This window comes from Oncorhynchus tshawytscha, unplaced genomic scaffold, assembly GCF_018296145.1.
Source record: "Oncorhynchus tshawytscha isolate Ot180627B unplaced genomic scaffold, Otsh_v2.0 Un_contig_19422_pilon_pilon, whole genome shotgun sequence".
Lineage (NCBI taxonomy): Eukaryota > Metazoa > Chordata > Actinopteri > Salmoniformes > Salmonidae > Oncorhynchus > Oncorhynchus tshawytscha.
Window position 1 is genome coordinate 66,017 of NW_024608807.1, and position 16,348 is coordinate 82,364.

Below are 16,348 nucleotides of genomic sequence, written 5' to 3' on the forward strand. Positions count from 1 at the left end.
CTACCTGCTGCATCCTACCTGCTGCATCCTACCTGCTGAATCCTACCTGCTGCTACCTGCTGCACCCTACCTGCTGCTCCTACCTGCTGCATCCTACCTGCTGCATCCTACCTGCTGCATCCTACCTGCTGAATCCTAGCTGCTGCATCCTACCTGCTGCATCCCTACCTGCTGTATCCTGCACCTGCTGCATCCTACCTGCTGCATCCTACCTGCTGCATCCTACCTGCTGCTCCCTACCTGCTGCATCCTACCTGCTGCATCCTACCTGCTTCATCCTACCTGCTGCATCCTACCTGCTGCTCCCTACCTGCTGCATCCCTACCTGCTGCATCCTACCTGCTGCATCCTACCTGCTGCATTCTACCTGCTGTATCCTACCTGCTGAATCCTACCTGCTGCATCCTACCTGCTGCCCCCTACCTGCTGCATCCTACCTGCTGATCCCTTCCTGTTAAAGAACGATGCTGTCTCTCTGAGGCATCCCTTCCTGTTAAAGAACGATGCTGTCTCTCTGAGGCATCCCTTCCTGCTGCCTTCTAGGTGTTAAAGAACGATGTAAACAAGCAGAGACACTTCGTGTAAACAAATAACAAGACTGCCTTTGAAATACAAAAACATTTTCATTATTCCAAATATTCATCACAAACATAGAAAATACACCAACAAACGGCCAGACGCCTCATTATTCCAAATATTCATCACAAACATAGAAAATACACCAACAAACGGCCAGAGACGCCTCATTATTCCAAATATTCATCACAAACATAGAAAATACACCAACAAACAGCCAGAGACGCCTCATTGAAATGATCAAACATCATCCCTCATCATTCTAAACATCATTCAAAATACACCAACAGTGGTTTCAGCGCCAGTTTATTGGTCACATATATCCCTCACAATGACATCATCAACAAAGACAGAGAGTTTAAATGATAGTTCTCACAGTGTCTTCCTTCCTCTGCCTCTCCTCCCACCTCTCTTTCCCCCTCCCACCTCTCTTTCCCCCTCCCTTCCCCTCGGTTGGCCCCTAAACACTGACTGGGCCGTTACCATGGCGACCCCGCTGTCACCGTCGCTGTCGTCCCCGGAACTGCTGCTGTCATTCTGCTCCGTCCTATTAGGGAGGAGTTTAGGTTGAGATACTCCATTATTAGGAGGAGGAAGCACTTCTTTCCTCTGCTGGCTGGCTCCTCCCACAGCCAGGTTGGCCCCTCCCATATTCTGACTAAACACTCCTACTTTCTCTCTTTCTTGGCTGGCCACTCCCACATCATGGTTGGCTCTTCCCACATCCTCTTGAGCAGGCTTACTGACCTCTGCCCCCAGGAACCCCCCTGTCCCCTCCACCTCTCCCTTCCTCTGCTTTGGCTCTGACCCCTTCCCTCTTTTAGCCTTGGACGGAGAGCCAGTCCCCTCTTCTTCCTCTTCCCTCCCTCCGTCCTCCCTCTCTTCCCTCCCTCCGTCCTCCCTCTCTTCCCTCCCTCCGTCCTCCCTCTCTTTCCTCTTTATACAGGTGACAGCCCGGCGGAGGCGCTGGCTCTTGATGGCCTGTCTCTCCTGCTGCTCCAGACGGAAGAACGAGTCGATACGCAGCTGGGTCTACAGGGAGGGAGGGGAGAGGAGGAGGGAGGGGGGGAGAGGAGGGGAGAGAAGGGGGGAGAGAAGCACGGAGGGGAGAGAAGGACGGAGGGGGGAGAGAGGAGGGAAGAGAAGGAGGGGGGAGAGGGAAGAGGAAGGAGGGAGAGAGGGGAGGGAGAGGGAAGAGGAAGGAGGAGAGAGGGGAGGGAGGAGGGGAGAGAAGGAGGGGGGGGAAGGAGGAGAGGAGAGAAGGGTGGAGGAGGTATTCAGGACAGATCAGAGGCAAATTGAGACAAATTCACAATAAATTCACTATTATACCCAAGTCATTCTCAATCTCTACTTGCAATAATTACTACCAACCATTGATCCAGACTAATACCTATTGATCAGGACTAATGCCTATTGATCCAGACCTATACCTATTGATCCAGACTAATACCTATTGATCCAGACTAATGCCTATTGATCCAGACTAATGCCTATTGATCCAGACTAATACCTATTGATCCAGACTAATACCTATTGATCCAGACTAATACCTATTGATCCAGACTAATACCTGTTGATCCAGACTAATACCTGTTGATCCAGACTAATACCTATTGATCCAGACTAATGCCTATTGATCCAGACCTATACCTATTGATCCAGACTAATACCCATTGATCCAGACTAATACCTATTGATCCAGACTAATGCCTAATACCTATTGATCCAGACTAATACCTGTTGATCCAGACTAATACCTATTGATCCAGACTAATACCTATTGATCCAGACAAATGCCTATTGATCCAGACTAATACCTATTGATCCAGACTAATACCTATTGATCCAGACTAATACCTATTGATCCAGACTAATACCTATTGATCCAGACTAATACCTATTGATCCAAACTAATACCCATTGATCCAGACTAATGCCTATTGATCCAGACTAATACCTATTGATCCAGACTAATACCTGTTGATCCAGACTAATACCTGTTGATCCAGACTAATACCCATTGATCCAGACTAATACCCATTGATCCAGACTAATGCCTATTGATCCAGACTAATACCTATTGATCCAGACTAATACCTATTGATCCAGACTAATACCTATTGATCCAGACTAATACCCATTGATCCAGACTAATACCTATTGATCCAGACTAATGCCTATTGATCCAGACTAATACCTATTTCCAGACTAATACCATTGACAGATGAATACCTATTGATCCAGACTAATACCTATTGATCCAGACTAATGCCTAATACCTATTGATCCAGACTAATGCCTATTGATCCAGACTAATACCTATTGATCCAGACTAATGCCTAATACCTGTTGATCCAGACTAATACCTATTGATCCAGACTAATGCCTATTGATCCAGACTAATGCCCATTGATCCAGACTAATAACTATTGATCCAGACTAATACCTATTGATCCAGACTAATACCCATTGATCCAGACTAATAACTATTGATCCAGACCTGTTGATCCAGACTAATACCTATTGATCCAGACTAATACCTATTGATCCAGACTAATACCTATTGATCCAGACTAATACCTAATACCTGTTGATCCAGACTAATACCTGTTGATCCAGACTAATACTTATTGATCCAGACCTGTTGATCCAGACTAATACCTATTGATCCAGACTAATACCTATTGATCCAGACTAATACCTATTGATCCAGACTAATACCTAATACCTGTTGATCCAGACTAATACTTATTGATCCAGACTAATACCTGTTGATCCAGACTAATACCTATTGATCCAGACTAATACCTGTTGATCCAGACTAATACCTGTTGATCCAGACTAATACCTGTTGATCCAGACTAATACCTATTGATCCAGACTAATGCCTAATACCTGTTGATCCAGACTAATGCCTATTGATCCAGACTAATGCCCATTGATCCAGACTAATACCTGTTGATCCAGACTAATACCTGTTGATCCAGACTAATACCTGTTGATCCAGACTAATACCTGTTGATCCAGACTAATACCTGTTGATCCAGACTAATACCTGTTGATCCAGACTAATACCTATTGATCCAGACTAATACCTGTTGATCCAGACTAATACTTATTGATCCAGACTAATACCTGTTGATCCAGACTAATACTTATTGATCCAGACTAATACCTGTTGATCCAGACTAATACCTAATACCTGTTGATCCAGACTAATACTTATTATCCAGACCTGTTGATCCAGACTAATACCTATTGATCCAGACTAATACCTATTGATCCAGACTAATACCTAATACCTATTGATCCAGACTAATACTTATTGATCCAGACTAATACCTAATACCTGTTGATCCAGACTAATACTGATACCTGTTGATCCAGACTAATACCTATTGATCCAGACTAATACCTATTGATCCAGACTAATACCTAATACCTGTTGATCCAGACTAATACCTATTGATCCAGACTAATACCTATTGATCCAGACTAATACCTATTGATCCAGACTAATACCTGTTGATCCAGACTAATACTATTGATCCAGACTAATACCTGTTGATCCAGACTAATACCTATTGATCCAGACTAATACCTATTGATCCAGACTAATACCTAATACCTGTTGATCCAGACTAATACCTGTTGATCCAGACTAATACTTATTGATCCAGACTAATATACCTAATACCTGTTGATCCAGACTAATACTTATTGATCCAGACTAATACCTGTTGATCCAGACTAATACCTGTTGTGTGTTGAGCTGTTTGATAACAGGATGTAGAGTCTCTTCTGTCTTCCTGCTGTTCCAACCAAAACGACTCTCACAGAACGTAGGCTGAGGGTTGAGGAAAACTGGTCCCAAAGACGACACAGAACACCCCCCCCCCCCCCCACACACACACACAGAGACACACACACACACACACACAGAGACACACACATACACACACAGAGACACACACACACACACAGAGACACACACACACACACTGATACACACAGAGACACACAGAGACACACACACACACACACACCACACAAACACACACAAACACACACACTCTCCTAGAGGATATTCCTTGAGGAGGTCGAGGTGTGGGCGGCCCCAGCTAAAGGAGCTTTCTGATAGGTCGACGCTGGGCTGCAGGTAGGCAGTTGCCACGGCAGGGTTGGGGAAGCCCGGCCGCAGCTGAAGCCCTCTCAGTTTCCTCTTGACCTTGGAGTCACGGGGTCAGAGGTCAGACGTTGCTGCTGCTGGGCCAAGGACCACCACTCACTGGAAGGGTAAACGGAGACAGAAAGCACAGACAGACCGAGTCAAGCAAAACAGCTGTGTCTCTGTGATCTCTGAGGGAATTGAACCCACAACCATAGCTAAAGTCACACTGGCCAACTGAGTCACACAGGACCACTCATTCACTATTCATCACCACACAATACCCTGAACCCACCCAGAACACTAGACACCAACCCCCCACCAGACCACCAGACACCAACCCCCCACCAGACCACTAGACACCAACCACCCCACCCAGACCACTAGACACCAACCCCCCACCACCAGACCACTAGACACCAACCCCCCACCACCAGACCACTAGCCACCAACCCCCCACCACCACCAGACCACCAGACACCAACCCCCCCCCACCAGACCACCAGACACCACCCCCCACCAGACCACCACCAACCACCCCACCCAGACCACTAGACACCAACCCCCCCCCCACCACCAGACCACTAGACACCAACCCCCCACCACCACCAGACCACTAGACACCAACCCCCACCACCACCAGACCACTAGACACCAACCCCCCACCACCACCAGACCACCAGACACCAACCCCCCACCAGACACCAACCCCCCACCAGACCACCAGACACCAACCCCCCACCAGACACCAACCCCCCCCACCACCAGACCACTAGACACCAACCCCCCCCCCACCACCAGACCACCAGACACCAACCCCCCACCAGACCACCAGACACCAACCCCCCACCAGACACCACCCCCCAGTCACCCCCGGTCCTGACCTGAACATGCTGACTGGTTCCGTGCCAGGTCCAGGGAACTCGTTGAGTATCTCCATGCCCGTCACATAGCCCACCCCGGGACTCCCTCCGTATAGTCACTACCCAGCAGGTAGGCCAGGTTAATCAGCTTGGTACGGTCCACGCCTGGGGAGGGTTAGGGTTAGAGAGAGTAGTCTAGTGGTGTGGGTGGGGGGGGTGGTTGGTGTCTAGTGGTTTGGGTGGGTGGGGGGTGGTTGGTGTCTTGTGGTTTGGGTGGGTGGGGGGTTGGCGTCTAGTGGTTTGGGTGGGTGGGGGTTGGCGTCTAGTGGTTTGGGTGGGGTTGGTCTCTAGTGGTTTGAGTGGGGGGTTGGTGTCTAGTGGTTTGGGGGATTGGTGTTTAGTGGTTTGGGTGGGGGGGGTTGGTGTTTAGTGGTTTGGGTGGGGGGGTTGGTGTCTAGTGGTTTGGGTGGGGGCTTGGCGTCTAGTGGTTTGGGTGGGGGGGTTGGTGTCTAGTGGTTTGGGTGGGGGGCTTGGTGTCTAGTGGTTTGGGTGGGGGGGTTGGCGTCTAGTGGTTTGGGTGGGGGGGTTGGCGTCTAGTGGTTTGGTGGGGGGTCAGCGTCTAGTGGTTTGGGTGGGGGGGTTGGCGTCTAGTGGTTTGGGTGGGGGGTAGGTAGTGTTCTAACCAGTTGGTTCTGTAGGTCTACGTACTGCTAGGGTTCTACGTACCTAGTTGGTTCTGTAGGTCTACGTACTGCTAGGGTTCTACGTACCCAGTTGGTTCTGTAGGTCTACGTACTGCTAGGGTTCTACGTACCCGGTTGGTTCTGTAGGTCTACGTACTGCCAGTTGGTTCTACTGACCCAGTTGGTTCTGCAGGTCTGGACCCAGTTGGTTAGGTCTACGTACCCAGTTGGTTCTGTAGGTCTACGTACTGCAGGGTTCTACTGACCCAGTTGGTTCTGTAGGTCTACGTACCCAGTTGGTTCTGTAGATCTACGTACCCAGTTGGTTCTGTAGGTCTACATACCCAGTTGGTTCTGTAGGTCTACGTACCCAGTTGGTTCTGTAGGTCTACGTACCCAGTTGGTTCTGTAGATCTACGTACTGGTAGTATTCTAGGTATTTGTTCTGGCTGAAGAAGTTCTTGTAGACGTGTCTTCCTCCGAACAGCCATACGTCGCTGTCATCGGTGATTGTCCCGTGGGTCTGGTCGGTCCGGTCCAGGGCTGCACACTGGGCCTCGGCCTCACCGGGAGCCACCAGGAAGGGTACGCCAAACAACCTCAGCAGCTCCTGACGGACAAGACACACGGAACATGAAACCCGGTAAGGGGATGACGACCGGGGGGCTTTCTAAAATAGAGTTGTGTTATTTACCAGAAAACACAGAGCCCAGAGTTGATTATTAATCTTTTTATAACATGGCTATAATTTAACACATTTGCAGCTGTGTGTGTTAAATGTGTTCAACATTCACTGAAGTCGTTAGCATGTTTACTAGATAGCTACAGTAGTTGCTGTGGTAATAGTTTAGCTAACCAAACTATCAGTCCTAGCTAGTTTAGCTAACCAAACTATCAGTCCTAGCTTGTTTGGCTAACCAAACTATCAGTCCTAGCTTGTTTGGCTAACCAAACAAACTATCAGTCCTAGCTTGTTTAGCTAACCAAACAAACTATCAGTCCTAGCTTGTTTGGCTAACCAAACAAACTATCAGTCCTAGCTTGTTTGGCTAACCAAACAAACTATCAGTCCTAGCTTGTTTGGCTAACCAAACAAACTATCAGTCCTAGCTTGTTTGGCTAACCAAACAAACTATCAGTCCTAGCTTGTTTGGCTAACCAAACTATCAGTCCTAGCTTGTTTGGCTAACCAAACTATCAGTCCTAGCTTGTTTGGCTAACCAAACTATCAGTCCTAGCTTGTTTGGCTAACAAACAAACTATCAGTCCTAGCTAGTTTAGCTAACCAAACTATCAGTCCTAGCTAGTTTGGCTAACCAAACTATCAGTCCTAGCTTGTTTAGCTAACCAAACTATCAGTCCTAGCTAGTTTAGCTAACCAAACTATCAGTCCTAGCTAGTTTAGCTAACCAAACTATCAGTCCTAGCTAGTTTAGCTAACCAAACTATCAGTCCTAGCTAGTTTAGCTAACCAAACTATCAGTCTAGCTTGTTTAGCTAACCAAACTATCAGTCCTAGCTAGTTTAGCTAACCAAACTATCAGTCCTAGCTTGTTTAGCTAACCAAACTATCAGTCCTAGCTTGTTTAGCTAACCAAACAAACTATCAGTCCTAGCTTGTTTATGAAAATCTAAATCAACAACGCCAATAAATGTTTTCTAACCAATTTGACTTTTGCTTTCAAAAGCAGCTCAAAACATAGAGCATGTAAGAATGAACTGTAGCCACTGAATTCTACCGTCACATGGAAATAATGCCCTTTCAACCAATCAGAAACATGTATTCAACAAGGCCCTGCTATAAACAGATAGTAGAATTTGGTCAGAGTCGCTTGGGGCAGGGCAAGAGTCAGGGGGAAGTGTCAGCTTGGGGCAGGGGAAGTGTCAGGCGGGGCAGTTTAGCTAACCAAAGGGTCGGGGGCAGGGGAAGAGTCAGGGGCAGGGGAAGAGGGGGGCACCAAAAGAGTCAAGCTTGGGGAAGGGTCAATCCAGGGAAGAGTCTAGCTTGTTTAGCAGGGGAAGGGTCAGCTTGGAAGGCTGGGGAAGAGTCTAGCTTGTTTAGCTTAAAATCAGTCAGGGGCAGGGGAAGAGTCCAGGGAAAATTCAACAAAAAGTCAGGGGCAGGGGAAGGTCAGCTTGGGGCAGGGGAAGAGTCAGGGGCAGGGGAAGAGTCCAGGGAAGAGTCAGGGGCAGGGGAAGAGTCAGTGGGCAGGGGAAGAGTCCAGGGAAGAGTCAGGGGAAGAGTCAGGGGTAGGGAAGAGCCCAGGGAAGGGGAAGAGTCAGGGGCAGGGGAAGAGTCAGGGGCAGAGTCCAGGGAAAGTGTCAGGGGCAGGGGAAGAGTCAGGGGCGGGGGAAGAGTCAGGGGCAGGGGAAGAGTCAGGGAGGGGAAGAGGGGCAGGGGAAGAGTCAGGGGCAGAGTCGTCAGGGGCAGAGTCAGGGGAAGAGCAGAGGGGCTGGGGGGAAGAGTCAGGGGCGGGGGAAGAGTCAGGGGCAGGGGAAGAGTCAGGGCAGGGTCAGGGGAGGGGAAGAGTCCAGGGGAAGAGTCAGGGGAAGAGTCAGGAAGAGTCCGGGGAAGAGTCAGGGGCAGGGGAAGAGTCAGGGGAGGGGAAGAGGGGAAGAGTCAGGGGCAGGGGAAGAGTCAGGGGCAGGGGAAGAGTCAGGGGAAGAGTCCAGGGGCAGGGGAAGAGTCCAGGGAAGAGTCAGGGGAAGAGTCAGGGTCCAGGGGGAAGAGTCAGGGGCAGCAAGGTCAAGGGAAGAGTCAGGGGCAGGGGAAGAGTCAGGGGGCAGGGGAAGAGTCAGGGGCAGGGGAAGAGTCAGGGGCAGGGGAAGAGTCAGGGGCGGGGGAAGAGTCAGGGGCAGTCCAGGGAAGAGTCAGGGAAGGGTCAGGGAAGAGTCAGGGAAGGGTCCTGAGTCAGGGGAAGAGTCAGGGGCAGGGGGAAAAGTCAGGCAGGGCAGGGTCAGGGGAAGAGTCAGGCAGGGCAGGGAAGAGTCAGGGGCAAAGGAAGGGTCCAGGGAAGAGTCAGGGGGGAGCAGGGGCAAGGGGAAGAGTCAGGAAGTGGGGCAGTCCAGGGAAGAGTCAGGGGCAGGGGGAAGAGTCCAGGGGCAGGGGAAGAGCCAGGGGGCGGGGAAGAGTCCGGGAAGTGTTAGGGGAAGGGTCAGGAAGGTCAGGGGAAGAGTCAGGGGTCAGGGGCAGGGGGGTCCGGGAAGAGTCAGGGGCAGGGGAAGAGTCCAGGGAAGAGTCGGGCAGGGGAAGAGTCAGGGGCAGAGGGGAAGAGTCCAGGGGAAGAGTCAGGGAAGAGTCAGGGGCAGGGGAAGAGTCCGGAAGAGCCAGGGGAATTCTAGGGTCACGGGAAGAGTAAGGGGTCAGGGGAAGAGTCAGGGGCAGGGGAAGAGTCAGGGGTCCAGGGGCAGGGTCCAGGGAAGAGTCAGGGGCAGGGGAAGAGTCCAGGGGCAGGGGAAGGGTCCAGGGTCCAGGGAAGAGTCAGGGCAGGGGAAGTCAGGGGCAGGGGAAGAGTCAGGGGAAGAGTCCGGGGTGGGGAAGAGTCAGGGGCAGGGGGGTCAGGGGAAGAGTCAGGGGGCAGGGAAGAGTCAGGGGCAAGAGTCCGGGGAGAGTCAGGTCAGGGAAGAGTCAGGGAAGAGTCAGGGGCAGGGGAAGAGTCAGGGGAAGAGTCTGGGCAGGGGAAGCAGGGTCAGGGGCAGGGGAAGTGTCAGGGCGCAGGGGAAGTGTCAGGGGCACGGGAAGAGTAAGGGCCAGGGGAAGAGTCAGGGGCAGGGAAGAGTCCGGGGAAGAGTCAGGGTCAGAGTCAGGGGAAGAGTCAGGGGCAGGGGAAGAGTCAGGGGCAGGGGAAGAGTCCAGGGAAGAGTCAGGGGCAGGGGAAGAGTCCGGGGCAGGGGTCCAGGGGAAGAGTCAGGGGCAGGGGAAGAGTCAGGGGCAGGGGAAGAGTCCAGGGAAGAGTCAGGGGCAGGGGAAGCGTCAGGGGCAGGGGAAGAGTCAGGGGCAGGAGGGGAAGAGTCAGGGGGCAGGGGAAGAGGGTCCGGGAAGAGTCAGGGGCAGGGGAAGGGGCAGAGTCAGGGGCAGGGGGAAGAGTCAGGGGGCAGGGTCAGAGTCAGGGTCCGGAGAAGAGTCAGGGGCAGGGGAAGTGTCAGGGGCAGAGGGGAAGAGTCAGGGGCAGGGGAAGAGTCAGGGGCAGGGGGAGTCAGGGGCAGGGAGAGTCAGGAGAGTCAGGGGCGGGAAGAGTCAGGGGCAGGGGAAGTGTCAGGGGAAGAGTCAGGGGCAGGGTCAGAGTCAGGGGCAGGTCAGAGTCAGGGGCAGGGGAAGTCAGGGGCAGGGTCAGGGGCAGGGGAAGAGTCAGGGGGGGCAGGGGAAGAGTCAGGGGCAGGGTCAGGGGCAGGGAAGAGTCAGGGGCAGGGGAAGAGTCAGGGGCAGAGTCAGGGGAAAGTGTCAGGGGGCAGGGCAGAGTCAGGGGCAGGGGAAGAGTCAGGGGCAGGGGCAGGGTCAGAGGGGAAGAGTCAGGGGCAGGGGTCAGGTGCTGCACATCCATCAGATAGTGTTTAAACAGGCACATGATACACAGACAATCACACCCACTATGAACCCTGTTGGAGCAGGACGGAAAACAAACACACTAAAAACCCCTTTATCAGACTGACTAAATGTGTGTTGACTGTCTCCTTTATCAGACTGACTAAATGTGTGTGTTGACTGTCTCCTTTATCAGACTGACTAAATGTGTGTGTTGACTGTCTCCTTTATCAGACTGACTAAATGTGTGTGTTGACTGTCTCCTTTATCAGACCTTTCTCTTATCAGACTGACTAAATGTGTGTGTTGACTGTCTCCTTTATCAGACTGACTAAATGTGTCTCCTTTTGACTGACTAAATGTGTGTGTTCTCCTTTATCAGACTGACTAAATGTGTGTTGACTGTCTCCTTTATCAGACTGACTAAATGTGTGTGTTGACTGTCTCCTTTATCAGACTGACTAAATGTGTACTGTCCTTTATCAATGTGTGTTGACTGTCTCCTTTAAACTGACTAAATGTTGTGTTGACTGTCTCCTATCAGACTAAATGACTGCTTTATCAACTGACTGTGTGTGTTGACTGTCCTTTATCAGTAACCTGTCTCCTTTATCAGACTGACTAAAATGTGTGTGTTGACTGCTTTATCAGACTTCTGTCTCCTTTATCAGACTGACTAAATGTGTGTTGACTGTGTCCTTTATCAGACTGACTAAATGTGTGTGTTGACTGTGTCCTTTATCAGACTGACTAAATGTGTGTGTTGACTGTCTCCTTTATCAGACTGACTAAATGTGTGTGTTGACTGTCTCCTTTATCAGACTGACTAAATGTGTGTGTTGACTGTCTCCTTTATCAGACTGACTAAATGTGTGTGTTGACTGTGTCCTTTATCAGACTGACTAAATGTGTGTTGACTGTCTCCTTTATCAGACTGACTAAATGTGTGTGTTGACTGTGTCCTTTATCAGACTGACTAAATGTGTGTGTTGACTGTCTCCTTTATCAGACTGACTAAATGTGTGTGTTGACTGTCTCCTTTATCAGACTGACTAAATGTGTGTGTTGACTGTGTCCTTTATCAGACTGACTAAATGTGTGTTGACTGTGTCCTTTATCAGACTGACTAAATGTGTGTGTTGCTCTCCTTTATCAGACTGACTAAATGTGTGTGTTGACTGTCTCCTTTATCAGACTGACTAAATGTGTGTGTTGACTGTGTCCTTTATCAGACTGACTAAATGTGTGTGTTGACTGTCTCCTTTATCAGACTGACTAAATGTGTGTGTACTGCTTTATCAGACTGACTAAATGTGTGTTGACTGTCTCCTTTATCAGACTGACTAAATGTGTGTGTTGACTGTGTCCTTTATCAGACTGACTAAATGTGTGTTGACTGTGTCCTTTATCAGACTGACTAAATGTGTTGACTGTGTCCTTTATCAGACTGACTAAATGTGTGTTGACTGTCTCCTTTATCAGACTGACTAAATGTGTGTGTTGACTGTGTCCTTTATCAGACTGACTAAAATGTGTGTGTTGACCGTCTCCTTTATCAGACTGACTAAATGTGTGTCCTTTATGACTGTCCTTTATCAGACTGACTAAATGTGTGTGTTGCCTGTCTCCTTTATCAGACTGACTAAATGTGTGTGTTGACCGTCTCCTTTATCAGACTGACTAAATGTGTGTTGACTGTCTCCTTTATCAGGCTGACTAAATGTGTGTTGACCGTCTCCCCTACCTGGCTCTCCAGACACATCTGTCCGGTAACCGTGGCAGCGATGCGTTCCTGCTGCTGCTTCTGTTCCCTCAGCCTGGACTGCTGCTCTCCAAGACTGCTCTCTAGCGCCACCAGCTCATCCTGGTGGACAATATAGGTACTGCATCAGCCCAGTTCCACTACTGTACACAGTAACAGCTCCTCCTGATGGACAACACAGGTACTGCATCAACCCAGTTCCACTACTGTACACAGTAACTACAGGAAATCACAGGTACTGCAGCCTCAAATCTGTACTGTACAAACAGCTCCCCCTACAGGACAACACAGGTACAGCATCCTCAAATCTCTACTGTACAAAAAGCTCCAACAACACATCTCAACCACACACAGAGAAACAGACATTTTCCTGTCTATTTCCTGGTCATCTCCATCCCCATGCTCTGTCTTTTCACCATTACATGTAAGCAGTACTTATCTTACCACGTTGATGTCTTCCCACTCGTTGGGTAGAGGAACAGACGCTGGGGCAGGAGGATCTGGGCTGGGCTCTGTGGGAGGCTGGGGCTCCTCGTCCTCCTCCCTCTCTTCCAAAGGGATAGCTCTGCTACTTAAAGCCTCCTCCTCCTCCTCCTCCTTCTTGGCCACGTCTTCCTGTGCCTTAGCTGGAGTACCGCCCCCAACCTCTATCAGCGAATCATCTGTCTCCTCCTCCTTTAGCTCCTCCCCCTCAGACACATCAACAAAGCTCCCTGAATCACTGTCCTCCTCACTGTGCTCCTTGCCTTCCTCCATCTTCACAATCTGCCTTCCTCCCCGGTGTTCTTCCATTCCTCTCCTCCCCAGTGTTCTGTCCATTCCTCTCCTCCCCGGTGTTCTGTCCATTCCTCTCCTCCCCGGTGTTCTGTCCATTCCTCTCCTCCCCGGTGTTCTGTCCATTCCTCTCCTCCCGGTGTTCTGTCCATTCCTCTCCTCCCCGGTGTTCTGTCTGTCCATTCCCCGGTGTTCTGTCTCCCTCCCCGGTGTTCTGTCCATTCCTCTCCTCCCCGGTGTTCTGTCCATTCCTCTCCTCCCCGGTGTTCTGTCCATTCCTCTCCTCCTTCGATGAAGGTAAAGGCCCAGTCACTAGGCTGCTCCTCCCAGTCTCCTCCTCTCTGTTTAGACCAAGGCCTGATGGGGGAATAACACAGAGAGCCTGACCCAAACTGTCCCCTGACCCACTGCAGAGTGGAAAGCTCTGTTCCTGTTGTCAATGGCTTGCTCCAACTCCTCTCTGTTCCTCCTCAGAATCTCCTCCTCCTTGCTCCTCCTGGTGACGGTTTCCTCCTCCATGCTGAGGAGCACCCTGTCCGCAGGAGGAATGGGGAGGCGAAGGGGGAGAGGCGACTGTTGCTCATCCCCCTTCTCCACCCCAAGCATGTCCTCTTTGGTCAGAGTTGTCCACAGGGGCGTATCCTTCCCTTCAGTCTCCTCCTCTGAGCTGCTGATAACGAACAATCGGTTCGCAGGACGCTGGGGACTGGGAGGGTGGGGCTTAACAGGAGAACTGCCAATCATGGTGGCGTATGGGGACGGGCCTCGTCCAACTCTTCTCCCGTGGCTCGCTGAATGGCCAGGAGGGTACGAGGAGACACACTGCCACCCCCCTCCTCCTCCTCCTCGTCTGAGAAGCTGCTATCCATGGCAGCCTGGATGGCCTTCAGTGTCCGGGGGAGATGGGTGCTGTATCCCCAGGCTCGGGTTCGGGTCCTGGGGATGTTTAGACATGATGAGGGTCCCTCCTCCAGGCTCTCCTCCTCTGAGATGGGTTTCCAAAGGGGCTCAGGTCTCCCTCTCCCCCGTCCTAACCCTCCCTGACAGGGGACCACCCAACCAGGGAGAGGCCGCAGGCTGGATGTCTGGCACCCTCTCACTGTTGTCGGTCTTCTCGGACCTGAGGGAGGGGAGGGAGGGAGGGACGGACACAGACAGACAGACACGAGGGGGATGAGTTTGAACAGGTCTAATGTGGAGAATCGCTCAATTTGATCGCTGACCCACTTCGACCTCTAACCTTGATGAGGATGTAGTGGGTGGAGTCTTCTGAGAGGAGGCGTCGTGTCCCCACACTGTGCCCCTCCCCCTGGTTGTATAGCTCCCACCCCCGGGCGTTCCCAGCACTACGGTTGGACATCTCTCTCCACCCCCTCCAGACGCACGTTCAGCTTGTTCCTCTGCAGCAGCCCTGCTAGCTGGTACTGGGAGAAGTCCCCTGACCGCTGGGAGAGACTGGGACTGGGTGCGTGACACACACACACACACACACACACACACACACACACACACACACACAGAGAGACAGTGAGGGGGACTGGGTTAGGGTGCATGACACACACACACACACACACACACACACACACACACACACACACACACACACACACACACACACACACACACACACACACACACAGAAGACAGTGAGGGGGACAGAATTGCATGACACACACACACACACACACACACAGACACACACACACACACACATGACACACACACACACACACACACACACACACAGGAGCAGTGTGAGGAGACTGGGTTAGGAATTGCATGCCACACACACACAGAGACAGTGTGAGGGGGACTGGGTTAGGGTGCATGACACACACACACATACAGAGAGACAGTGTGAGGGGGGGGACTGGGTTAGGGTGCATGACACACACACACACACACACACACACACACACACAGAGACAGTGTGAGGGGGGGGACTGGGTTAGGGTGCATGACACACACACACACACACACACACACACACACACACACACACACACACACACACACACACACACACACACACACACACACACACACAGAGACAGTGTGAGGGGGGGACTGGGTTAGGGTGCATGACACACACACACACACACACACACACACACAGAGACAGTGTGAGGGGGGGGACTGGGTTAGGGTGCATGACACACACACACACACACACACACAGAGACAGTGTGAGGGGGGGACTGGGTTAGGGTGCATGACACACACACACACACACACACACACACACAGAGACAGTGTGAGAGGTGGACTGGGTTAGGGTGCATGACACACACACACACACACACACACACACAGAGACAGTGTGAGGGGGGGGACTGGGTTAGGGTGCATGACAGATGGTGTGTGGTACCTCAGGGTGTGTGGTACATGGTGTGTGGTACCTCAGGGTGTGTGTGGTACCTCAGGGGTGTGTGTACCTCCAGGGAGTGTGTAGTACCTCAGGGGTGTGTGTGGTACATGGTGTGTGGTACCTCAGGGGAGTGTGGTACACACAGAGACAGTGTGGTACATGGTGTGTGGTTAGGGTGCCATGTACCTCACACACACACACACACACACACAGGGGTGTGTGTACCTCAGGGGGGGGACATTAGGTGCATACCTCACACACACACACACACAGGAGGTGTGTGGTACATGGGGGTGAGTACCTCAGGGGTGTGTGACACCTCACACACACAGACACAGAGAGTGTGGTGAGGGGGGTGTGGTACATGGTGTGTGGTACCTCAGGGGTGTGTGGTACCTCAGGGGGTGTGTGGTACCTCAGGGGTGTGTGTGGTACCTCACACATGTGGTACATGGTGTGTGGTACCTCAGGTGTGTGGTACATGGTGTGTGGTACCTCAGGAGGTGTGTGGTACCTCAGAAGGTGTGTGGTACCTCAGAAGGTGTGTGGTGTATGGTGTGTGGTACCTCAGGAGGTGTGTGGTACCTCAGGAGGTGTGTGGTGTATGGTGTGTGGTACCTCAGGAGGTG

At 51.4% G+C, this 16,348-nt stretch overlaps 1 pseudogene; it reads right to left on the reverse strand.

The window, feature by feature from the left end:
- Nucleotides 1-1,023: 1,023 nt before the first annotated feature.
- On the reverse strand, nt 1,024-13,339 carry LOC121843845 (annotated as a pseudogene).
- Nucleotides 13,340-16,348: the final 3,009 nt, after the last annotated feature.